Here is a 22,818-nt window from a genome sequence, read left to right on the forward strand (position 1 = left end):
ATTAGTGCACTTTCACAATGTTTTTTGGGCTGGAGCTAGACTAGTAAATCTAAATCATCAAATGTACACACTTTCCCAAATATTTGTTGGGTTAGATTTAGAATAGTAAATATCAACCCTTTGATTTATGTACTTTTTGCAATTTCTGCAAGACTGGAATTAAAATAGCAGATCTCAACCCCTTCCTTTATGCAACTTTCCTACTTTTTGTGGGATTGGTGTTAGAATAGAACATCTCACCCCTTTGGAATGCACTGTTCCAAATTTTATTTGTAATGAACTTACAGTAGGTAATCACACCTCCTCCAGCTATGTACTTATGAAAATGTTTGTGGGACTAGATTTGTAATGGTATAGCTCACCCCACCAATGTAAGCATCTTCTGCTATGTTTGGTAGACTGGAGTTCGAATACTAAGGGGGTCATTATGATGGTGGAAGGACCGCCACAGTCGGGCAGGCAGTGGTAGTCCTTCTGCCATCACCATGCGTATTACCCACTGCCAAATTAGGACGGCGGTGGGTACCCCAGCGGATGCAAAGTCCGTCTGCCACTTCACTACTAAAGGAAATCGCATTGATTGCCTGGCGTACAGTGCAGGGCCCCTAAAATGGTGGCAGTGCCTAGCAGGCACTGTCTGCCGAATTAGGATGTGGGATGGGAAAGGCCTTTCCATGGTGGCATAGCCGCATGGAAAGGCTGGCGGGGATTGGGTTCGGGGGCCTGTTGTGGGCCCCTCTTGTTTGGGGGGGGTGTCACTGCAATGAGGGTTACCCACCTGCCTTTCCATGCACCAAGTGGTAGGCACTGCATGGTGCCTTCCACTTAGTGCAGGGAAATGCAGTGCAAGCACTTTTGACATTGCGTACGTTGCTGCAGCCAGCAGTACCGCCCCCAATGTTAAAAGCCCTGTATGCGCCCGTCAGTATGGTGGGCGCATCCTAATCGCATGTCTGGCAGGCGGTCCCAAACACTACTACGACCTAGTCTGCCTGCCATCATAATCAGCCTCTAAGTCTTACCCCTTTGTTTATGCACTTTCTCCTAGTTTGTAGGATTGGAGATCGAATAGTAAATCTGACCGTGACAAAATGAATGCATTTTTCCCAGTGTTTCCAGTGTTTCCTGTCCTGCAGTTACAATAGTAAACCTCACTCCTGTAATTTGTACATTTTCCTTATTTTTCTAATTTTGATGGATTCGAATATATACAGTAAATTTGACTCCCTTCATTTATAGACTTTTTCCAATGCTTGTAGATATGGAGAGGTAAAAGGGTACATTTTAACCCTTTCGATGCTCATGACGAGCTCAGCTCGTCATGATGCACAGTTGAGCTGTGCTGATGACGAGCTGAGCTCGTCATAAATAAAGTAATAAAGCAATTTCCAGCACAGGGGGGGAAAACGCCTAGCAGCCAAGGTGTTAACATCCTCCATTTATGCATTTTACCAATTTTTGTGGAATTGAACTTTACCAGCTCTTAATGTGTCCTTGCTTTATTTTTATTATTACTAATGTAGATTTTTCTAGTATTCATGACGGAAAATCTTAATTTTATTAAAGACACGGAGGAGAGTATTATGCTTTCTAATCTTGCATTTAATTGCACAGCAGCCAAGATGAGCAAGAAACTACAGTTCCCAGAGGGCCAGAGAACAACTGGGCCATGGGAATGAGAAAAAACGAGAATACAGTAACCAATCACAGAGGACCTATTAGATAAAGGCCCTAACTAACTGCGTAGCTTCCTCTTTTCGCTGGCGAGCAGATCAAGGATAGTCATTAAACAACGGGAAAATAAATAAAATTAAGGATATAGCCAAAGTCCAGGAACATAAGTCTTGTATCAGAGAAATCCAAGGAAGAAGTCCAAACAGGAGACCAGGAGGATGATCCAGGAGCACTGGAGAGGGAGAACTTGGAGGTGAGGACCGTAGGAGCCGAAGGGTAGATCTCCTAAGATGAAGCCGGTGTCAGGGCTGGATTCGCTGTAGGGAGGGAGAACAAATGTTAATAATGTTGCGGCGGGATAATACTCGCCTCCGTGTCTTTAATAAAATTAAGATTTTCCGTCATGAATACTAGAAAAATCTACATTTTATGGCAAGACCGGAGGCTCCTATTATGCTTGTTTAAAGCATATCAACAACATCAGAAGCTACAGTATGAACAGGTTTGCAATAAAACATGCAAAATATACGGTATACACCTGTTACAACGCAACTTTTACAACTACCTACCATTACAACGCAACTTTTACAACGCATACCATTACAACGCATTGCGCTGGGGGGCGCTCTAGGATAGGGAATACGTTTAATTTACTATCCAACACCTTCCCTAGTGTCCACGGGGACTGGAGTTGGAATAGTAAATTATACTTACCACTATCCAGCACCTCTAAGCGCTATACGTTGTAATGGTATGCGTTGTAACGGTCGCGTTGTAATGATAGGTAGTTGTAATGGTATGCGTTAAAACGTCATAAATCCGAAATATACTGTCATTTGACCAGTCTGCTGATCTCAGAATGTCTTCCAGGCGAGAGCCAGACCAAAAGGCTGTAGAAGCCATGGCTCCCCTGCCGAATGAGCCCAGAAAACGGAGACATCAATACCGGCAAGAGACATGACCCAACGGACCCAGCGGGCAAGGGTAGGGGAAGAGACGAGAAGATGGGGCTTACGAAAGGAAATAAGGAGTTGAGAATGAGAGGGCGTTCTGAGATCAGCAGTACGTTGTTCGTACACTTTTAAACATTGTCCAACACACAATTTGGGATGAGCTGGAAAATAAGGATAAAACACCGAATCCAAATGAGTTTTTGTACGTCTGCGTATCTGAAATAGAACACCTGTAGGAGAGAATTGGCGAGCAGAAACATCTAGAGCCTTAACATCAGAAACTCTCTTAATGGAAACTAGACACAGTAACATGGTAAGTTTAGAAGATTACATCTTGAGTGAGAGAGCAGTATTGTCTGGCCAATTAGTAAACAATTTGAAAATCACTGTAACATCCCATAAAGAGGTATACTTAGCCAACGGAGGTTTCGCACAACGAACTCCTTTCAGTAGACAACAAATTAGAGGGTGAGCACCAACTGGTTTACCATCAACTTGGGAATGGTAGAGAGAAATGGCTGAACGATAGAGATTAATGGTGCGATAAGCCTTACCGGCACTGGCTTGTGAACCAAGGAAATTAATGATGTAATTCAGAGAGGCTGAAATGGGATCGAGGTCCCTTTCCAAACACCAGCTTGTCCATAGAGACCATGCGGATCTGTATGCTTTGGATGTACCAGGAGCCCAGGCCTGGCTGATAAAGCTTGAAGCCTCTTGTGAAATGAGGACGTCAGAAGAGGAAGGCCGGAAACTTTCCAGGCCGAGAGTTGCAGGGAGGAGTCGAGAATGAGACTGTGTTGTTCGCCCTGGGGATTGAGTAGAAGATCTTCGAAGGAGGGAAGAAGGACAGGGAAGTCTACTGTCATCTCGAGAAGAGTCGGAAACCATACCTGCGCTTGCCAGAAAGGAGCTACAAGCACCAGAGTCGAAGACTGGCGGCGAATCTGAGAAAGAACCCTGTTGATCATTAGAAAAGGAGGGAAGGCATAGTGTAGATGACGAGACCAATCCTGTAGGAAAGCGTCTGTTGCTAAGGCCAGGGGATCCGGGCGCCAACTGTAAAACCGGGGCAATTGGGAGTTGAGCCGGGATGCAAAAAGATCGATAGAGAAAGGGCCCCAAAGATGGGAAAGTGAAAGGAAGACGGATGGACAGAGCTTCCAATCGCTGGAATCTCGAAGAAATCTCGAGTGCCAATCCGCCACGCTGTTGAGATCTCCAGGAAGATACTCTGCTGTCAAAGAAAGGTGATGGGCAAGACAGAATTCCCACAGACTCTTTGCCAAGTCCGCTAAGGGTTTGGATCTTGTTCCGCCGAGATGGTTGATGTAGCGGACCGCAGAAACATTGTCCATACGAAGGAGGATAGAACAGTGAATCCTGTTTTTTGAAAGGCTTTTGATCGCAAAGGAACCTGCAAGCATCTCTAAACAGTTGATGTGCAACTTGGACTCCTCGGCGGACCATGACCCTCCAGTCGAGATTGGTCCACATCGGGCGCCCCAGCCCGACAGGCTTGCATCGGATTCTAAGACAAGATCTGGGGCAGTGGCGAAGATAGTGCGCCCGTTCCACGCATCTAAATGGTCTATCCACCATTGAAGCTCGGTGCGGGACTCGGGATCTAGTGCCACCAGATATGAATAAGTGAGGCCTTGTCGAAGGTGTCGAATCTTTAGGCGCTGAAGAGCGCGATAATGGAGAGGGCGGGGGAAGATGGCCTGAATGGAGGAGGAGAGGAGACCGACGATCCTCGCTAGGGATCGGAGGGACAAAAGAGAGGACTGAAGAACGGACATAATTTCCCCTTTGATCTTGGAAACTTTGGAGAGAGGAAGGCGGAGGGACGCTGCAGCAGAGTCCACCAGAAAACCTAAGAATCCCGTGGTCTGAGACGGAATTAGAGATGACTTGTCCGTATTGATGAGAAATCCCAGATCCAAAAGAAGCGACTGGGTCAAGAGTAGATCGGAGAGGAGAGACTGCTTGTCGGAATTCATGAGGAGGATATCGTCCAGGTAAATAATTAGTCTTATGCCAAGAGATCGAAGATAGGCGACCACTGGTTTTAAGAGTTTTGTGAAGCACCAGGGCGCGGATGATAAGCCAAAGGGAAGAGAGGTGAAACAGTAGTTGACACCTGCCCACTGGAATTGAAGAAACTTCCATTGAGAGGGATGAATGGGATCCGTGAGGTAAGCATCCTGAAGATCCAATTGGACCATCCAGTCGTTTGGGCGAAGAGTGTCTCGCAGATGCAAAATGGTCTCCATTTTGAAATGGCGGTAAACCACAAACTGGTTGAACCAGTTCAAATTGATGACAGTGCGGAGCTTCTTGTTTCTCTTTTGAACAAGAAAAATGGAGCTTAGAAAGCCTGAGTAGTCGAAGGGAAAAATCTGAATTGCTCTTTTTTGGAGTAGAGCCTCGATTTCTGTTGCAATCTGAGATGCCATGAGCGTTGAAAAAACGAGAGGGGGGGGAGTGTAGATTGAACGGGAGGGGAAATAAACTCGATTAGGTAGCCTTGCACCGTGTTTAAGACCCAAGGGTCTGAACTGAGAGTGCACCACTTTTGAAGGAACAGTTGTAAACGACCCCCCACAGGAGGGGAAGAAGAAAGGCTTACCTTGCTGGTTGGAGTTCTGACGATAGTTTTGTTGACCTTTCCCTCTGAAGCCACGGCCACGTTGGGGGTAAAACTGAGGCTTGTAGTCCTGGTTGTTACTGGACGAACCTCTGGAGCCTTGGTTATAGGGACGGCCGGAAGAGCGGCCCCTGCCTCTGCCGGCCCGTCCAAAAACCCGAGGGGCAAAAACCTTTTTTACTGTTTGCTGGGCTTTGTCCAAAGAAGCAAAAGTAGAGACGAATCTACTGAGGTCACGAACCAAATTTTCACCGAACAGGAGACCATTCGCCTTGGGGCCAGGATCCATGGGTGCCAGATTTGAAAGTTTGGGATCCAACTTGATTAGGAGACCCTTGCGACGTTCATGTGTAATTGCGGAATTTGCATTGCCCAAAAGACAGAAGGCGCGTTGGGCCCACATGGAGATATCCTCAGCAGAAAGGTATGTACCATCCAAGCGGGAGGTTTCCGCTAAATCAAAAATACGGGCTAGAGGGCCCACAATGTCCAACAACTTGTCCTGGCAAGAGGACCAGGCCTTGTCTACCCCTCTGCGGGGGTCCTTGCCAAACTTGGAAAAGAAGGTGAGGAGAGGTTGGTCAATTGAAGGAACCAAAGTGATTTTGTCGGGAAGAGCAGGCTTAGGGCATTCAGATTTGAGCCTGGCTCTTACCGGGGCCTCCAGAGGAAGGCGTAATCTGGAAGAAATGTATTCCCCAACATGGTTAGAAGGGAGCCATTCGGTAGAATTGGGGTGGCGAATAGTAGAAGGATCAAACATGGGAAAACCTTCGGAGTCAAAAACTGGGTCAAAAGAAAAAGAATCCGAATGAGACAATTTAGGAGGGGGGGTGGAAGGGTCAGTTGTGTCAAAAAGGTCAATTATTTGATCAGCGTCATCAAAATTAGCATCATCATCATCATCTGTGTCCAATATGGTGGAAATCACTAACTTTCTCCTGGGAGACTCTGCATGTTTGTCTTTTTGTTTGCGTTTGCCCTCGGAACCACAAACCCCTCCTTAGTAGGAGGCCTGGGAGGAACTGAGTCCTCAGTCAAGAGCGAGGAAGACTCGCCAGTCATAGACGCTTTTTTAGAGACATGAGATAATTGAGCAGAGTGGTCCACCTTTCTCTTTCTGCTTTCCCCCGCAGATTGGGCCAATACTTTGGACATGATGCTTAACATGGAGTTCTCCATATTCTTAGACATTCTTTTCATGGAAACTTCCACAGCAGTTTCAACTGAATTATTGATAAATTTACTCAAGTCTTTCTTGAATGACTGAGAGTCCTGAGCAGGAACCTCTTCGGAGGAACTATCGAGTTCCATTATCAGGCTGTGGCGGTAAAAACAACAGAAACAGGCAGGAGGTAGGCGAGGGTTAATAGAAAGAACAGGGGCGTGTACTGGGGGCGGGCCGAGCAACAAGAGGCAGCCGGCTTCACACACGGGAGCTGAGACCAAGCAGAAGCGTTGCGCTGAAGAGCCGGTGACAGGAAGGGCTTCCTGAAGAGAGAGCAGGTCGGAAAAGACGCGCGAAGCAGCGCGTGTAAGGGAGCAACCAAGCGCTGACAAAGGGGAGGGGGGGGGGGGGCGAGGGCACAAAGCGCCGGAGCGCAACACAGCACGCGAAGAGCGTGAAAGGAGTAGCGCGAGGTCGCGCTGTTTAAATATGCAGCAATAACATGAAAAAACGAGCATAAAAACCAGTAAACATCAAATATAACACTGTGAGCATAGATAAAGGCACTTATCTGACTGCGAGCAGCAAGAAAAGAGGAAGCTACGCAGTTAGTTAGGGCCTTTATCTAATAGGTCCTCTGTGATTGGTTACTGTATTCTCGTTTTTTCTCATTCCCATGGCCCAGTTGTTCTCTGGCCCTCTGGGAACTGTAGTTTCTTGCTTATCTTGGCTGCTGTGCAATTAAATGCAAGATTAGAAAGCATAATAGGAGCCTCCGGTCTTGCCATAAAATTTGAAATCGTTTTAAGGTTTAAAAAAATATTTTTGAAAGGGTTATCTAATTAATACATAATTATTCAAATTAATAAATGTTGAATTAGTTGTTATATTCATTGTAAATGATATATCTCATATCTTTTTTGAAACGATTTTAAATAAATATATTTTCATAAAAGTACAATGCTTTTATATTTCAATAAATATTAATAATTATTGCAAAAAATAATGTACATCATTTATATCTGTAGGTTAAAAAAATATTGTAAGAAATGCGTTTTAATTTGGATAATTAAAAATATGATGAACATTTTCCATGTTTTCTGTAAACAAATTAAAATGTAATTAATGTTTTATAAAAATTACATGTTATTCTCATTGTTTTGTATGCAAAAATTTATATATATATATATATATATATATACATATATATATATATATATATATATATATATATATATATATATATATATATATATATATATATATATATATATGTATATTCAATGAAAAAACCATAGGTTATAGTCCATATATAGTTAGGAATTTGCATTTACAAAACCTTGAAAATTCAATGAAAAAACCATTGGTTTTAGGCCATATATAGTTAGGGATTTGCATTTACAAAACCTTATTTTACTCGCATAAAACCATTGAAATTCCATATATAGTTAGAAGCGCTAACTATATATCGCGCACACGCAATCCACTGCTGATGATGTCACATATTACATCATTCATGACATGGTCAGTGACATCACTGATGACATCATCCAGTGACTGTATGTTTCTGTAAAGTTAAAATATGTCTTATATTTTGAAGAATGAGTGGATGTATAAGTGTCTTGATGAAGGATTTAGTAGGTGCATGACTGACTGTATGAGTGAGTGATTAAATGTGTCTCACTAAGTGCATGGGTTAGTGACTGGGTTTTAATTTGTGCATCATTATATCTGTTGTTCTACAAACTGCTGCATATGTTGATCAGTAGCTATATGAGTAACTGTATGGGTTATTCATTGGTTGTCCAAGTATTTGTATGGGAAAGTGAGTGTGTGTGTGTGTGGGTGGCTGGGAGGTGTGTAACTCTGTGCATAGATGTGTGAGCAGTTGATTCACTAGATGTATGGGTTCAAAAGTGCATGTGGAAACAGCTGTATGGGCGGTTGACTGTGTGCATGAGTGTATTGGTGAGTGAATGGATATCTCAGTGCTACATGTCAAAGTAAGTACATATGTAAAACACAGTACATGTGAGAGTTGACATATATAAATAACTGTGCATAAGAGCCAGTGAATGTGTGAGTGGCTGTGTGGATCATTGTGAACTTGTATCAGGGATTGTATAAGAGAGTAAATATGTTGAGGAAATGGAGGTGTGATTGATTCTTTGCATGACTGACTAGGTGTGTGAGTAACTCCATGGATGTGTGACAGTCTGTGAGTGTCTGTTTACAATGAGTGTATCTAAGGTTATATCAGAGTCTGAAGAAGTTCATTGTATAATCACATGACTGATGTCATCAGTGATGTGATCAGTAATGTCAAATGAGATGTCATCAGTGATGTCATCAGTGATGTCATTTGAGATGTCATCATTGATGTCATCAGTGATGTCATTTGAGATGTCATCAGTGATGTCATCAGTGATGTCATTTGAGATGTCATCAGTGATGTCATCAGTGATGTCACTGACCATGTCATGAATGATGTAATATGTGACATCATCAGCAGTGGATTGCGTGTGCGCGATATATAGTTAGCGCTTCTAACTATATATGGAATTTCAATGGTTTTATACGAGTAAAATAAGGTTTTGTAAATGCAAATCCCTAACTATATATGGCCTAAAACCAATGGTTTTTTCATTGAATTTTCAAGGTTTTGTAAATGCAAATTCCTAACTATATATGGACTATAACCTATGGTTTTTTCATTAAATTTCAATGGTTTTTTAAAAGCTAATATCTGTAGCTGTAAAATATATTCTTCTTTAAATCTTGAAATATATTTTTCATGTTCTTTAGACAATTTTTTTAAAACATTTTTTTTTGTTTCGCTCCCAGTCCGCGAACCGGTCAGCTTCCCGTTTGCTCAATTTAAAGCCGCGGCTTAGTACGCGAACCAGTAAACGTTCCTTTAGCGTAACTGTTACGTTTGCATGACGTTTCGCGTTATCGCGTAATACGTCATTGGACGCGCCAAGTTAGCGGACCCGGAAGTGGACCGGAAAGCGGAGCAAAGCGCGAAACGTAAACACAGCAGGTCATGTGACTCGATAATTACACTTTTCATTGGTTCATTTCACTTTTGGTTTCCTAATGATGTAATACTTGGTCATGTGATATAAAATTAACACTTTTCATTGGTTTAGAATTTTTCCTTCTCCCAAATGATGAAAACCCCTCCTTCTTTCCTCACTCTGACTTTCATCTTGGTGAGAGAAAGACCCTTTTTGATTCTTCAGCAATGGCTTCAATGGTTGCTTCAGCCAGTGTGCCCCCACCACCTCCTCCACCTCCTCATGGGAAGAAAGGACCACCTGCTTCACTAATTATAGAAGAGGAGGAAAATCAAGAAGAGGAGGAAGAGGAAGAACATCCAGAGTTTTTGCCAGAGGAGCCCAGGAGATATAACAGGAAAGAAAATTGCATCTGGCAATTTTTTAAATTTCCAGCTGACCAAAAAAAAGTCAATGCCAGATACGTTGTTTGTCGTATTTGCGGCAATCATCTTTCAAGGGGCACAGACAAAAAGTACAGCTATGGGAAAATTACAATGCACAGGCACATGAGTCGGTGGCACCCTAACAATTACAGTAATGCCCAGCTTCGCAAAGATCTGTTGTTCAGGAGGTATCGGGACCGGAGGCGAGGGAGGTGATCCCGAACATCCAAATCAACATGGGAGAAGTGAAGCAAGTCTGTGTGTGGTGCAACCAGACACTTTGCTACCGCGAAAGTAGCATTACCCTTATAATGAGAGCCATCAACAATCATGTGTGCCCAAAACGCCCCAAAAAGTAAATTCTTCTTTTTTTTGTTGCTCCTGTTGAGCCGTCTTCGATGAATCATTTTTGTTTCCCCCCTCCCCCAAAAAATAAAAAAAAATACAAAATGTTCAGAAAAAAACAAAAAAATATAAAAAATGTTCAGAAAACTAATGAAAAAAATTTAAAACAACAAAAACAAAAAAAACAGTTCTTTTCAGAACTACCTCCCCATTATTAAAAAAAATTGGTAGAATTCTTTGAACTCTGCCAAGCTCTATTTCTATTAGTTCGCTCCCAGTTCGCACTCCGGTTTGCACCATGAAGAACGTAAAATAGCATAATAGACACTCAAATGCCTTATAAATATGGCCCAAAACAACCTATGAAGCTCTAGCAGTACATATCCAGAAATGTAATTGATTTCTAAAATCGTTTTTAAAAACAACATATCTGTTTCAGCTTACATAACAAACCATGGAATGGGCTCTATGTACCACAATAACTTGTGTTACTGCATGCCAGAATGCTACACCGAATATGCAATTACAATTTCTCAAAGTAACAAAATCTATTTCTATATCACTACAGACAAAGCCACAGTTTAAAAACACAGCTTTCTTCATCATTTTCTCCTTAATTCATACTATTCTCTATCTAAAATAAATAAATCTTTTCTCACCTTAGCAAATACTTTTTGAGTTTTGAAAACAGTCTCAGAAATACACCAAATTGTCTTCAGCAGAAGAAAAAGGATGCACTCCAGAGGCTGCAGCTATTGAAAGCACAGAAATACAGATATTCATTTCACATATCTCTCATATTAGCCAATCATAACTCTTCCCTCACTTTTTTCAAATCAAAACCCTTCCCCCCTCTGCCCTCTCTGCCTTTTTTCCATAGCAACCACCTCCTGGAAGACCTCTCATGTTTGCAAATTCACACAACAATGTTTCAATTGAACTCTGAACTCTCAGTGCACCTGCGTATCCAGTGCAATCTTTCATTAAATGTTTCTTCCTTGACCATTCAAATTACATCTTTCAAAGAACACATCCATGCACCCTAACTTTCTGTTTTCAGAAATGGAAATGCACCAATCACTGCTAATGATTCATTAGCATTGGAAATCCACAGTTTTTTTTCTTTACAAACTCCTACTGTTTCAACTGCCCTTTCATTACCACACTTCATCTGACTGCAGAACAACCTTCTCCCACCATGTTTAAGGTCTGGATTGTTGGACATAGTTACATCCACTGGGCTCAAAGGTATGCTGAGAACAGAAATTTACCTAACCTCAATTTACAGGATGTGGAAATTAAGTGGTTGGGCCAAAGAGGATTAAAATGTCACCAATTGATACCATTGGTGAAAACCTTTATGCATTTGCCAAAACCTGACCTGTTAATAGTGCACTGTGGAGGTAATGATTTGGGCACTTTGACAGGGGTAGGTCTGGAAATGCTTTTAAAGGACACCTTTGAGCAATTAATGGCACTTTTTCCTCAAACTGCTTTGGTATATTCCAATATATGCCAAAGACAGAAATGGAGGTGGTCCAACCAATTTTCTCCACAAATTGAGAAAGCGAGGAAGCATGTAAACAAATCTGTTTCAGCTTTCATGAGAGACCATGGAATGGGCTCTCTGTACAACAATAACTTGCGTTACTACATGCAAGATATCTACAGAGGAGATGGAGTTCACTTCTCAGATGAGGGCAACAGAATTTTCATTCTGAATTTAAGACTGTGTATTGGTACCTACTTATAAGTACCTAAATGTACCATAAAACCAAAAGCTCTTCTCAGAGCTACCCTTCATCTGATCACTCACAATTATTATTTTTTTCTAACTTTTTTCTGTAATTTTCAACAGACTACGCTCAAAGAGCGCTATCCGGTACGCGAACTGGAAGCTAACCGCGCAAAATTTCAAAAAAAAAGTTTTTTCTTCGCACATATAGTCCTCCTCAGCCACCCTCAGAAAACGTAGGGGGGCAAACTACTTGTACCATGCCCCCTTCTACCCATTCAGAACATTATTTACCCTCCATTTTATACCTTGATTCGACCGAAACACAAAATGGTGGACTCCCGTTACGCTCCTAGTTCGCAGACCGGACCGCTTTCCAGGAAGCAGTCCAAAAAAAGGTGGGAAAGTAATTTACAGAAAAACGACTGGAGACACTCTCACCAAATATACATTAGCTCATACTACATAACAATCCCTTTCATTCTCACAAATTTGATTGAAATTTAATTTAGCCATTTAGCCTGTAGACCTCTCCAAGTACCGTGAGGTAAATTACTTCACAAAACACATCTGAAGTGTTGGAATTGACAACCAATGAAAATGTTACTTTCATTTTCTACTTTTATTACCTGACATCTGATTGGTTATATACTTGAATATATAAAGGAAGAGAAGAAAACACAGCCATTTTGACTACTACTTCTTGTTGTACATCACATTTCAATAGCTTCCAAAAACTTCAACTTCTTTGTGAAGGTAAGTTATAATTTTTAAAAATGAAATATATTGTGCACTATAACTTAATATAGTAGACTTTTTCTGCTACATATACACTATCCCTCTGTACTAGTAATGTATTTAGATAGACTTCTCTGTTATAGTTATGAATGGAGTTAGGCTTGTCTTGGTTAAATCACATACACTTTTTTATAGTCCTATTTCCACTCTGATACTATACACTGCCAAAAGATAAATTCACTGATAAAAACTGTCTAACTGACTATCTAAAATTAATCCCAACAGTGCCCTATCTCTACTAATATATATTTTTTTAATCCAAATTTCAGGCAAAATGGAAGGCGAAAACCAAGTTTCTTTTGAAATGGACCTGCAAGAAAGCAGCCAGGAATTGATTGAACAAATTGACATGGAATTTATGGATCAAAGCTTGGATAATGAACTGCTGCAATGTGTCCAAGCAGTAGATGCCCTCCTTGCAAATGAGGACATTTTACAAGCTCACAGCTTGCAAACAATATTTCAAGAAAATAATGACATTTCAGACACTGAAATGTTAGAAAGTTTAATAAATTATGAAAAACAATCAAAATAAAAAAAAAATTTAAAATAAAGAAAACAAAAAAAAACAACAAAAACAACAAACAAAACAACAAATAATTAACATTTAGTCTTTGAAAAGTATATCATTCTATTATCCTTATAGAACGCTGCCTAGAACGCTTTCCGGTTCGCGTACTAGGCGCTCAACGCGAAAAAAAAAACAAGAAAAGATTTTTTTGAACCCTGCTGGGCCCTTTTAAAACCTCCACATAAAACCTAGGGGGTCAGGGAGGATCTACTATGCCCCCTTATGGAAATTTCCCCCTTTGTTTTTGCCTCCTCTTATCTCTCGATCCTACCGAGAGACAAGATGGCGGCTGCACCGGACTGTTTAGAATGTTGACAGACACCGAAGAGCCAATCAGCTTTCTGTGCGCAAAGTTCCGTTACGCGAAAAGTACGCGAACCAGATCGCTGCCCGGACCGCTGTTACAGATATATATCTTGATTTAAACGTTAATTTCTCAAAATCCACTGAAGCACATATATTGAGACCTAGCAAAGGCACATCGGGCTAACAGTCCCTACAATTTTGCCAAGTTTCGTGTAAATCCATTCAGCCGTTCGGGCTAAAAGTGAGTCCAACCGCCCTATGGAAAACTCAATGTTAAAAATGCGTTTTGGGACCCCCCTTTTTTCTCAGCCCCCCCTTGACGAACCCCCCCCAAATTTCCAGGAGCTGCTCAGAAACAAAATGTGCCATTTTCCTGAAAATTTCAACCGATTCCGTCCACAAACGCCAAAGTTATTAGACATAGAATTTTCAGAAATCCCATAGGGAAAAAATCCTAACTATATATACCTACTGGCGACCGCCAGTAGGTAATATATATATATATATATATTTCATATATAGTTAGTTGCCCTAACTATATATCGCGCACCCGCAATCCACTGCTGATGATGTCACATATTACATCATTCATGACATGGTCAGTGACATCACTGATGACATCACTGATGACATCTCAAATGACATCACTGATGACATCACTGATGACAACATCCAGTGACTGTGTGTTTCTGTAAAGTTAAAATATGTCTTACATATTGAAGAATGAGTGGATGTATAAGTGTCTGGATTAAGGATTTAGTAGGTGCATGACTGACTGTATGAGTGAGTGATTAAATGTGTCTCACTGAGGGCATGAGTTAGTGACTAAACTGTCTTAATTTGTACATCATTATGTCTGTTGTTCTGTAAACTGCTGCATGTGTTGATCAGGAGCTATTTGAGTAACTATATGGGTTATTGGTTGGTTGCCCAAGTATTTGAATGGGAGACTGGATGTGTGTGTGGGTGGCTGGGAGGTGTATGACTCTGTGCATAGATGTGTGAGCAGTTGATTCACTAGATGTATGGGTTCAAAAGTGCATGTGGAAACAGCTGTATGGGCGGTTGACTGTGTGCATGAGTGTACTGGTGAGTGAATGGATATCTCAGTGCTACATGTCAAAGTAAGTACATATGTAAAACACAGAACATGTGAGAGTTGACATATATAAATAACTGTGCATAATGTATATATCATTATGAGCTTGTATCAGGGATTGTATAAGAGAGTAAATATGTGTTAGTATATGTTTGAATAAGTAAGGTGTGTATAACTGTATAGTTGAGGAAATGGAGGTGTGATTTATTCTTTGCATGATTGACTAGGTGTGTGAATAACTCCATGGATGAGTGACAGTCTGTGAGTGTCTGTTTACACTGAGTGTATCTAAGGTTATATTAGAGTCTGAAGAGGTTCATCGTATTATCACATGAATGATGTCATCAGTGATGTGATCAGTAATGTCAAATGAGATGTCATCAGTGATGTCATCAGTGATGTCATTTGAGATGTCATCAGTGATGTCATCAGTGATGTCACTGACCATGTCATGAATGATGTAATATGTGACATCATCAGCAGTGGATTGCGGGTACGCGATATATAGTTAGGGCAACTAACTATATATGAAATTTCAATGGTTTTGTGTGAGTAAAATATGGTTTTGTAAATGCTAATTCCTAACAATATATGGTCTATAACCTATGGTTTTTTCAGTGAATTTCAATGGTTTTTTAAAAGCTAATATCTGTAGCTGTAAAATGTATTTTTATTATAATTCAAAAATATATTTAAAATTTTTGTAATTTAATGTTTTTAATTATATATTTTTTTATCTATTTTTTTTTGTTTCGCTGCCGGTTCGCGAACCGGTAAGCTTTCCGTTAGCTCAATTTGATGCCGCGACCCGGTCCGCTAACCGGTAAACGTTCCGTTTGCGCAACTGCCGCATCAGAAATCAACATCGTGACGCGTCGCGGAAACGCCAAATATCACGTTGTCGCGTAATGCGTCTTATGACGCGCCGCGTTAGCGCTCCCAGAAGTGCTCCGGGCCGAGAACCAGAAGCGATCCGGGGCGCGGGGCGCGGCGCGCAGCGCGTAACGTAAGCGGAACAGGTCATGTGACTTGTTTATAACACTTTCATTGGTTCATTTCACTTTTGGTTTCCTAATGATGTAAGACTAGGTCATGTGATCTAAAATTAACACTTTTCATTGGTTTAGAACTATTGTTTTTCCCAAATGATGAAAACCCCTCCTTCTTTCCTCACTCTGACTTTCATCTTTGTGAGAGAAAGACCCTTTATTATTAGTGAGCAATGGCTTCATTAGTAGCTTCAGCTGGTTCTTCCCCACCACCTCCACCACATCCAAGGAAGAGAGGACCACCTGCTGAAGTTATAATTAAGCAAGAAGAGGAAGAAGAAGAAGAGGAGGAAGAGCAGGAAGAGAGGCAGTTTTTGACTGAGGAGCCCAGGAGGTCTCATCGGAAAGAAAACTATATTTGGCAATTTTTTTAATTTCCCCGGGGCCAAAAGAAAGTCAATGCACGATACGTAACTTGCCTTATATGCAAAGATAGACTGTCCAGAGGGACCGACAAAAAGTACAGTTACGGCAACTACACAATGCATAGGCACATGAGTAGGTGGCATCCTATCAACTACAGTGCTGCGCAGTTACGTGACGAGCAAGATAATCCCCCTTCGATGGCCAGAAGATCAGTAGTGCAGGAAGTGACGGGACCAGAGGCGAGGGAGATGGTCCCTAATATACAAATGAGGTTTGGGGAAATCAAACAAGTTTGCGTGCGTTGCAATCAGTTGATTTGCTACAGAGAAAGTAGCATCACTCTAATCAACAGAGCTATTGACAATCATGAGTGCCCGAAACGCCCCAAAGAATAAATTCTTTTTTTTTGTTGCTCCTGTTGAGCCCTTTGCAATGAATCGTTTTCGTTCCCCCCCAAAAAAAACCCCAAAAAAATATAAAAACGTTCAGAAAATACAAAAAAACTAAAAAAAGTTCAGAAAAAAAATATAAAACAACAAAAACAATTAAAAAAAAGTTCTTTTCAGAACTACCTCCCCGTTATAAAAAAATTGGTAGAATATTTGGAACTTGCCAACCTCTATTTCTTAAAGTTCACTTCCGGGTTCGCTTTCCGGTACGCGAACCGGGAGCGAACCAAAAAATTATTTTTTTTAAAAAAGAACAGTAAGTATAAGGGAAGGAAACAGACAGTTATGTTAAAAGAAAGACACCTATAGGGAGTAAACTAGAGATACTGTTACCCGCAATCCACTGCTGATGATGTCACATATTACATCATTCATGACATGGTCAGTGACATCATCAGCAGTGGATTGCGGGTAACAGTATCCCTAGTTTACTCCCTATAGCTGTCTTTCTTTTAACATAACTGTCTGTTTCCTTCCCTTATACTTACTTTCTCACCTTAGCAAATACTTTTTGAGTTTCAAAACAGTCTCAGAAATACACCATATTGTCTTCAGCAGAACAAAGAGTATGCACTCCAGAGGCTGCAGCTATAGAAACCACAGAATTTCTGATATTCATTACACATATCTCTCATGTTAGCCAATCAAAACTCTTCCCTCACTTTTTTCAAATCAAAACCCTTCCCCCCTCTGCCCTCTCTGCCTTTTTTGCATAGCAACCACCTCCTGAAAGACCTCTGATGTTTGCAAGTTCACACAACAATGTTTCAATTGAACTCTGAACTCTCAGTGCACCTGCGTATCCAGTGCAATCTTTCATTAAATGTTTTTTCCTTGACCAGTCAAATTACATCTTTCAAAGAACATATCCATGCACCCTAACTTTCTGTTTTCAGAAATGGAAATCCACCAATCACTGCTAGTGAATCATTAGCACTGAAACTCCACAGTTTTTTTTTCTTTACAAACTCCTACTGTTTCATCTGCCATTTCATTACCACACTTCATCTGACTGCAGCAGAAACTTCTCTCACCATGTTTTATGTCTGGATTGTTGGACATAGTTACATCTACTGGGCTCAAAGGTATGCTGAGAACAGAAATTTACCTAACCTCAATTTACAAGATGTGGAAATTAAGTGGTTTGGCCACAGAGGATTAAAATGTCACCAATTGATACCATTGGTGAAAACCTTTATGCATTTGCCAAAACCTGACCTGTTAATTGTGCACTGTGGAGGTAATGATTTGGGCACTTTGACTGGAGTAGGTCTGGAAATGCTTTTAAAGGACACCTTTGAGCAATTAATGGCACTTTTTCCTCAAACTGCCTTGGTATATTCAAATATATGCCAAAGACAGAAATGGAGGTGGTCCAACCAATTTTGTCCACAAATTGAGAAGTCGAGGAAGCATGTAAACAAATCTGTTTCAGCTTACATGAGAGACCATGGAATGGGCTCCATGTACAACAATAACTTGCGTTACTACATGCAAGATATCTACAGAGGAGATGGAGTTCACTTCTCAGATGAGGGCAACAGAATTTTCATTCTGAATTTAAGACTGTGCATTGGTACCTACTTATAAGTACCTAAATGTACCATAATCCCAAAAGCTCTTTTCAGAGCTACCCTACATCTGATCACTCACAATTATTATTTTTTTCTAACTTTCTTCACTAATTTTCAACAAAGTACGCTCCCCGGAACGCTATCCGGTACGCGAACCGAAAGCTAACCTCGCGGAATTTCATAAAAAAATGTTTTTTTTTCGCACATATAAGCCTCCTCAGCCACCCTCAGAAAACCTAGGGGGTCAAGATAAGTCTACCGTGCCCCCTTCTACCCATTCAGAACATTATTTGCCCTCCATCTTGTATCTTAATTCGACCGAAACACAATCAATCAATCAATCAATCAGTGACACTTATAAAGCGCGCTACATACCCGTAGGGTCTCAAGGCGCTGGGGGGGGGGAGCCGCTACTGCTCGAACAGCCAGGTCTTCAGCTTCTTCCTGAAGGAGAGGTGGTCTTGGGTCAGGCGCAGGTCGGTCGGGAGGGAGTTCCAGGTCTTGGCGGCCAGGTAGGAGAAGGACCTTCCTCCTGTAGTCGCTCTTCGGATGCGGGGGACGGCGGCGAGGGCGTGGTTGGCTGATCGGAGGTGGCGTTTGGTGGACTCCCGTAACGCTGCTGGTTCGCGAACCGGGACGCTTCCCGGGAAGCGGTCCAATAAAAAAGGTGGGAAAGTAATTTACAGAAAAACGACTGGAGACACTCTCACCAAATATACATTAGCTCATACTACATACCAATCCCTTTCATTTTCACAAATTTGATTGAAATTCCATTTAGCCATTTAGCCTGTAGACCTCTCTAAATACCGTGAGGTAAATTACTTTACAAAACACATCTGAAGTGTTGGAATTGACAATCAATGAAAATGTTACTTTCATTTTCTACTTTTATTACCTGACATTTGATTGGCTATATACCTGAATATATATAAAGGAAGAGAAGGAAACACAGCCATTTTGACTACTACTTCTTGTTGTACATTTCAATTGGATTTTCACTAATCACTTCAACTTCTTTGTAAAGGTAAGTTGTTATTTTTAAAACTGAAGTATATTGTGCACTATAAGTTAATATGGTAAACTTTTTCTGATAGTTATATACTATCCCTCTGTAGTAGTTATAGATTTAGATAGACTTCTCTGTTATAGTTATGGATGGAGTTAGGCTTCTCTTGTATAATTATGAATTTACTTACGTTAAATCACATACACTTTTTTATATTCCTACTTCCACTCTGATACTATACACTGCCCAAAGATAAATTCACTGATAAAAACTGCCTATCTAAAATTAATCCCAACAGTGCCCTATCTCTACTAATATATATTTTTTTTATCCAAATTTCAGGCAAAATGGAAGGCGAACACAAAGTTGAATTTCAAATTGTCCTGCAAGAGAGCAGCCAAGAAATAATTGATCCAAATTACATTGAATTTATGGATGAAACTTGGGACCAAGAACTACTGCAATGTGTGCAAGCAGTAGATGACCTCCTTCAAAATGAGGACATTTTACACCCTCAGAAATTACAAACTATGTTCAATGAAAATAATGACATTTCAGACAGCGAAATGTTAGAAAGTTTATTAAATTTTGAAACACAATCACAATAATAAATAATTGCTAAAAAAAAGAAATTAAAAAATAATCAACAAAACCAACAATCAATTAACATACAGTATTTGAAAAGTCTATCATTCTTTTTTCCTTTCAGTACGCTCCCCAGAATGCTTTCCGGTTCGCGAACCGGACGCTCCCCACGCAAAAAAAAAAAAAATTTTTTTTTTTTGCCCTGCCGGGCCCTTTTAAAACCTCCACATAAAACCTAGGGGGTCAAGGAGGATCTACTATGCCCCCTTAAGGTAATTTCCCCCTTTGTTTTGGCCTCCTCTTGTCTCTCGATCCTACCGAGAGACAAGATGGCGGCCGCTCCGGACTGTTTAGAATGTTGACAGACACCGAAAAACCAATCAGCTTCGCTTCGCGAAGTTCGGTTACGCGTCAAGTACGCGAACCGGAGCGCAGCCCAGAGCGCGCTTACAGATATATATCTTTTTTTGAACGTTAATTTCTCAAAATCCACTGGAGCACATATATTGAGACCTAGCAAAGGCACATCGGGCTAACAGTCCCTACAATTTTGCCAAGTTTCGTGCAAATCCATTCAGCCGTTCGGGCTAAAAGTGAGGCCAACCGCCCTATGGAAATTAACATTGGAAAAACGCGTTTTGGGACCCCCTTTTTTTCTCGGCCCCCCCTTGACGACCCCCCCCAAATTTACAGGGGCTGCTCAGAAACAAAATGTGCCATTTTCCTGAAAATTTCAGCCGATTCCGTCCACAAACGCCAAAGTTATTAGACATAGAATTTTCAAAAATCCCATAGGGAAAAAATCCTAACTATATATACCTACTGGCTATCGCCAGTAGGTAATATATATATATATATATATATCCTGCACACCGTTTGTCTCCTAGCTCGCGCAGCTCGCACAGCCAGCAAGCAGACTCCGGACACGGACCTCGAGGTGTATCAAAAATCTTTATTCGGCAGAAAGAGTCACCGACGTTTCGGCTCAGCGGAGCCTTCATCACATGACAGCGTTTTCTATGCAAGGTACACCTTTTAAATTGAAAGCAAGTGGTCAACTCATATCACCTGTGCAGACTTACTAGTAGACATAGAAAATATACTATGTAATGGCCCCGACTATATTAGTATGTCAATTTTCTAAATAGATGTAAAATACATTTATAACAAACCCATATTTACAATATTTTATACAGATTCAATATTGAGTGTGACTTGAATTATAAATAGAATTCCTAAAAAAGAATATCCTAGTAAAATACACATGTCTATTATACATATCCGTCTATTAAAAGCCTTATTTACAAGTATATACATCTCCTATCAGCTGTCTCTTCACATTTGTAAATCTAGATTCTGATTTCTATTATCAATTTAGGAACCTCGGATTGATGGCTAAATCCATATAAAGTGCTATGTGCTGACTTATCAAAGTGCAAATTGTGCCGTAAAGTGCCTGGTAAATGTGCAAAATTAGCAATGTTAGTGCAAATACGCATATTACAATATTCCTCGGTCCTAATCTGTTTCACTTATAAACAGTGTATATTTACAAATATATGAATTTCTATTGAGAAGGAGAGTTACTTTATCAGTTCCTATTGTCATTTAGCAATATTACATTGCAACTCCTAATCATAGACGGAAAAAAATGGTATCACTTTTAACCTAAGTCACACGAATCTGTAATGTGGATTCCTGCATGGGTGCCATAGTTACCATGCCTCAAAATTGATTGTAATGGAACGAGTGAAAATAATAATTCAAATCCAAAAGCGATTTAAAAACCCAATACCAAAATTTCAAAAAAATAATAATAAACAACCTTATGTTAAATAATCATTACAGTTCGTTTTCATCTTGTTTGATTTTTAACCCGGTTGTAAAAACAGTGCACAGTGAAAAATAATAACAAAAACATTACATGTTCTCATAGCAGCATATTTTTTATAGTAAATATCATTATGATTTGTGTCTGCTCGCAGCCCCCTCGGGATCTGTCCCCGCCTTCTCCCAGCCGGGTGATTGCCATGGATATATATATTTTAAGTATTTTTGTATTATATTAGATATTTTTAAGTGTAATCGTATTTTTAGAATAATATTTTTGTACCTAATACATTTTTTACCATAGTTATTTTTGTCGACAATATCATAAATTCATACTTCAGTATTTGATATAACAATATTTGTGTGGTCATTATTGTTACATATAGCTTTAACCTGGGCTCAGTTTACGTAAAGAAAAGGTAAAATGCCTTGACAAGTCATTCATAAGTTATTGGCCGAAAGTGATCTAACTAGTACAAGATTTTTAGAAACACATCAAAGAAAGGGCTGATGTGCAACTTTATCATCAGACTTATCATCTGACTTAGATTTGGATAGCAATTAAACATTATTTACATCATGTAGGATGTGCAAATCTGGACGAGACTTAATACATTTCCTTCACCATTCTATAAGTACAATGGAGAAACTTTCGCTGATGGATTCTCCTCCAGATTCACCTCCAGATTGCCAGTGCCAAGATGCATCCTGGCACTTGAACGCTTTATAAATATAAATTTAATTTCATTTCATTTCATTCAATATCCCCAACAAACTAGATGATTTTTGATTACCGCCTAACTTTGAGGACTTTGAGTGCCATGGTATTTGGGGAAGTAATACTACACCCAGTCAATACTGATGGCACAGTATACTGCAGTTGCTGAGTGTGAGTTGGCATCTCACGCCTGGAGAATTGGTGACTTCCACTGTTGAATATCCTTTATGCAGATGACCTGCTTCAGCTCTGCAAAACTAAAGTAGGGCTGCAAAGGTTAATCAACCGCTTAGCAGTGTATGCAGTTGACAACCAGTTGGAGATCACTCTTGAGAAAACCAAGGTCATCTCATGAAGCCGGTGCATTTCAAAGCAGAGCAAATGGCTCCTCAATGAATGTACTATAGACAATACAACCAGCTATTTTTACCTATGGGTCAAGGTAGACTCGAGTGCCTTGTTTGCACTGCAAAAGGAAGCCATCATCGGAAAAG

The sequence above is a fragment of the Lissotriton vulgaris genome, chromosome 6 (assembly GCF_964263255.1).
Source record: "Lissotriton vulgaris chromosome 6, aLisVul1.2, whole genome shotgun sequence".
NCBI classification, from domain to species: Eukaryota; Metazoa; Chordata; class Amphibia; order Caudata; family Salamandridae; genus Lissotriton; species Lissotriton vulgaris.